Here is a 5,361-nt window from a genome sequence, read left to right as displayed (position 1 = left end):
AATATGCAACTTCCCATCGGATAGCCCATCCTTGGACTACTCCAGCTCGAGCACGCTTAACTTCTGTGTTCTATTCGACTAGGCTAGCGGATGAGAAGCAACACCTTGCTGATAGGAATTGCCTCCTTGCCTTTAAGGCATTTCATGCTAGTCACCCTATCAGAGCTACTCCCTCCTATCACGCACATTTGTTCTTTTAGAAACTGTATGCGATGGTTGGTGTGTCACCGCCTAGCCTTCAATGAGCACTGACACTGGTAACAGGAAACCGATGGGAGAAGAGGCGGGAAACCGATGAGAGGAGTGGCGGGAAACAATAGCCTGTTGCGAAAACGTACAAGAGAAGGAAGCGTGAGCTAGCACGACGCATGCGCATAGTGCTTACCCATGTACTGCATGTGTTGTCGAAAGGGCTAAGGGTTGCCGTTCGATCTGGAAGCATCCAACAATGCTGACGTACGATCCATTGGGTTTGGGTTCTGGCCAATCAGAACACACAACAAAGATCGTGCGTGGCATCGGCCACGGTTTGGTACGCACACGACTTTCGTTTGGCCTTTTTATACACTAATTGAGTTTCCTAGGCATTTATTGTCCATAATTCAAATATGAACTTCAAATAAATGCTCCAGTTCACAAAAATGGCTAGAAAAATTATACATGTGTCATTGCGTGCATGTTCAGGTCCCATGCCAGGAATGGGAACGAATTACAACCATACCGGCGTCCTAGATCGTCCTCAGACATTTAGAATCTCGGTTTTTAAATCCCCGTAAATCCTAAACTCACCAGAAAGTCATGAAAGTTGGCATGGTGTCATGTCATGGCGCATATATGTCATGGTAAAAACATTGTCCAATTTGGGCCAAGGTTTATTACAAACCTCTCTTACAAACCAGAGCTTCTCTCAAAGAAGCCTTGTGGTTCCGATAGGGAAACATGTTCCCCTTATGGTGAAACATAATCACTGCCTCTTTTCGCCTTGTATTTTCTTCTACAGGCAACATGGACCGACAAGATATCCATGCTGAAATTTAAACTTATCCAGGGTTCGTTTGGCCTTTTATACACTAATTGAGTTTCATAGGCATTTAATGTCCATAATTCAAATATGAACCTCAAATACATGCTCCACTTCACCAAAATGGCTAGAAAAATATACATGCATGTGTCCTTGGGTGCATGTTTAGGTCCCATGCATGCCAGGAATGGGAACAAATCACAACCGTACCAGCGTCATGGCTCGTCCTCAAACATTTGGAATCTCGGTTTTTAAATCCCCGTAAATCCAAAACTCACCAAAAAGTCATGAAAGTAGGCATGGTGTCACGTTATGGCACACATATGTCGTGGTAAAAACATTGTCCAATTTGGGCCAAGCTTTATTATGAACCTCTTACAAGTCGGAGCTTCTCTCAACAAGAAGCCTCGTGGTTCCGATAGGGAAATGTGTTTCCCTTGTTGTCAAAACGTAATCACTGCCTCTTTTCGCCTTGTATTTTCTTCTACGGGCAACATGGAATGACATGATATCCATGCTGAAATTTAAACTTATTCAGGGTTCGTTTGGCCTTTTTATACACTAATTGAGTTTGCTAGGCATTTAATGTCCATAATTCAAATCTAAACTACAAATAAATGCTCAAGTTCACCAAAATGGCTAGAAAAATTGTACATGCATGTGTCCTTGGGTGCATGTTTAATTAGGTACCATGCCAGGAATAGGAACGAATTACAACCATACCAGCGTCATGGCTCGTCCTCAAACATTTGGAATCTCGGTTTTTAAATCCCTATAAAATCCAAAACTCACCAGAAAGTCATGAAAGGTGGTATGGTGTCACGTCATGGCACATATATGTCATGGTAAAAACATTGCCAATTTGGGCCAAGCTTTATTACAAACCTCTTACAAACCGGAGCTTCTCTAAAGGAAGCCTGATGGTACCGATAGGGAAACGTGTTCCCCTTGTGGCGAAACGTAGTCGATCCCTCTTTTTGCCTTGTATTTTCTTCTATGGGCAACATGGAACGACATGATATCCATGCTGAAATTTATATATTCAGGGTTCATTTGGCCTTTTATACACTAATTGAGTTTCCTAGGCATTTAATGTCCATAATTCGAATATGAACTACAAATACATGCTCCAGTTCACCAAAATGGCTAGAAAAATTATACATGTGTCCTTGGGTGCATGTTTAGGTTCCATGCAAGGAATGAGAACGAATTACAACTTGACCGATGTCCTGGCTCATCCTCAAATGTTTGGAATCTCGGTTTTTAAATCCCCATATAAATCCAAAACTCACCAGAAACTCAGTAAAGGTGGCATGGTGTCATGTCATGGCACATATATGTCGTGGTAAAAACATTGCCAATTTGGACCAAGCTTTATTACAAACCTCTCTTACAAACTGGAGCTTCCCTCAAAGAAGCCTTGTGGTTCCGATAGGGAAACATGTTCCCCTTATGGTGAAACGTAATCACTGCCTCTTTTCGCCTTGTATTTTCTTCTACGGGCAACATGGAATGACAAGATATCCGTGCTAAAATTTAAACTTATCCAGGGTTCATTTGGCCTTGATACACTAATTGAGTTTCTTAGGCATTTAATGTCCATAATTCAAATCCGAACTACAAATACATGCTCCAGTGCAACAAAATGGCTAGAAAAAACGTCCATGGGTCCTTGGGGTGCATGTTTAGGTCCCATGTAATGAAATGGGAATGAATTCAACCGTCTCGCTGTCCTGCCTTGGCTACAAACATTGCAAATCTCGGTTTATAAATCTCTGTAAATCCAAAACTCACCATGAAATCATGAAACTTGGTAGGGTGTCACTACATGGTACATATAATTGTTCAATTTGGGCGAAGCTATATTACAAGCCACTTACAAACCAAAGCTTCTCACAACCCTCGTGGTTTCGGTGGGCGAAACGATAATCGTTGCCTCTTCAAGCCTTGAACTTTGTTTTCTACCGGCAACATAGATTAACGTGTCGTGTCAAAATTCAAAAATGTTTCGGGTTTGTTTGTCCATTGTATATATTATTACTAATAATTAAGTTTTCTACGCATTTAATGTAGTCCATAATTCAAATTTGAACTACAAGCACATGCTCCAGTGAAGCAAAATGGGTGGGAAATCGTACATGTGCCATTGGGTGCATGTTTAGGTCTCATTTAAGGAGTGGGAATGAATTACAAACTTGTCGTCATCCTGAAGCATTGAGAATCTCGGTTTTTAAATCCTAGTAAATCAAAAACTGACCCAAAAAACATGAAACTTGGCATGGTTTCATGACATGGCACATATATGCCATGGTAAAAAAATCATCCAGTTTGAGAAGAGCGCACACATTAGTAGCCAACGGAGTCCTTTTCGAAACAAAAAGCTGACACGTAAATATCGCAAACAATTGTATTATATGAACCATGTCAAAATTTAACCATACTCAGTGGCGTGTGTGCAGCTGTTTGATTAGACGGGACAAGCATAAGAAGTTTGCCGTGCAGGCTCGACGGGACGCGTGCGAGCAGTCCTCCGCGTAACTCGACGGGACGCATGTATCCTGTCCACCTCGTAGGCTGCACGGGACATGTGCGAGCAGCAAGGCCGCCCATGCTCGCGAGCTCTTTGACCTCCATGCATCAGCTGCCGCCCGCCTCGCTCACAACTTCTCCATTAATGGGTTAATTAAAGCGCCCGCCTTTGGTGTTTGCTTGTGATCCCATGGCAGCATTTTCTTTTTTGGGTTTTCAACTCATATTCCGGCCTAATTTAAATTTCCACGTGGGGCAACAGATAATACGATGACAAATAAAATGGCAACAGATAGTACAACGACAAATTTACAATGGCGCATATTCCGGATAATTTAAAATGCCACATGCGGCAAAGCCCGGAAGACACGGGGGCAAGAGAAGAAGGAAATCTCAGATAACGATCTGGATCGCTACTATATATACTCTTTGATGGATCGCCGGGCGATGACATCCCCCAGCTCCTTCTTCAATTCCTCACGACTTTTCCTGAAAGCAGCCACGGATTCCTCCACCTCCTGCTCGTGCTCGATCCAGAGCTTCCTGAAGTCACCCATCAGTTCCTCGACGAGCGCTATCAGCGTCATCCCCAAGGCACTACTCTGCTTATGCAGCATCTTCCAGCCGTTGGCCTCCTCCTCCTTCTCAGCGAGCACCTTGAGGAGCTTCACATTGTCACCCATGAGTTGCTCAACGAGGCCGGTCGCCTTGTCAACCGAGGCATCGCTGATCTCGAGCAGCTCCATCAAGCCGTCGACCAGCTCCTGCTACTTAATGAGGCCAGCGAGAATGTCATCGTCACCAGCCAAGGACTTCAGAAACGCCGGCTCGTCGCAATCGCCAACACGGCGAGTGCGCTTGTGAGAGTCCTCGCGTGCCCGTGAGAGCTTGTTCGAGGGATCCGCAGCACGCCGGGACATCTCTGCTGCGGCTGCGGCTGGCGCTTCGCGGCAGGACCTCTCTAGTGCTTCCGCGGCCTTGGTCTTTGCTGCCTAGTTATATGCCCACCTGAAACTCCTCCTACCGGTCATGGCGGAATGACTTGACAGGAAAGACCAGTTTTATGGGAGATGGGGAGAGCAACTGTGAAGTAATTTTCCAGTGGGTAGTCTTTATAGCCTGGTACTAAGTGTGAACACACACTAGTTTGATCGGTGTGAACAGATTTGCAATTACTTATTGCATTGTAATCTGCAATGTGACGAGAAACAAAGTCAAAATTTATTGATGGTTCTGGGCCTAAAAAGCCCTGCTTCTTTTGTTCTGCCTCATCGCAAACAGTTCTTTTGGATCAACCGTATGCCATGCATGGAAAGCCCGAAACGTGGGCCCTTGTTCTCAGATGTACGTGTACATGTCTGCCCACTATCACACACGGTCATGATATCACCATCGTGTCCTGTGGATGCGCCGTCTCGTCTCCCACGGGGTGCCAGAAGGTTGACCACGTGGTTGCTCGTGTGGCGTCCCTCCGCGTGTTCTGCTCGCCGTTGAGGCAAATTTACAATTGGAACGGTTAATAATTATCTTACATATTCGGGATAATTTAAAATGCCACATGCGGCAAGGCATAAAACACTCACGACCTACTTATGCATATGATTATAATAAAATATAGGCTAAAAAGATGAGCCGAGGGCCTTCCGACCACGGTTTTCTGGGACTCCATGATCAGCATATCACCCTTGTGGCCATTCATTGTGTGTACCTTACTAATCAACGCACATTAGTACTCGCACACGCATCATGTGCGATACTCCTAGCCACCGCAAGCAACTAGTTTGCATTTTCGAAGTTTTTTGTACGAAGAG

Source organism: Triticum dicoccoides, chromosome 6B (assembly GCF_002162155.2).
Source record: "Triticum dicoccoides isolate Atlit2015 ecotype Zavitan chromosome 6B, WEW_v2.0, whole genome shotgun sequence".
NCBI classification, from domain to species: Eukaryota; Viridiplantae; Streptophyta; class Magnoliopsida; order Poales; family Poaceae; genus Triticum; species Triticum dicoccoides.
Note: the sequence above shows the minus strand (reverse complement) of the source record.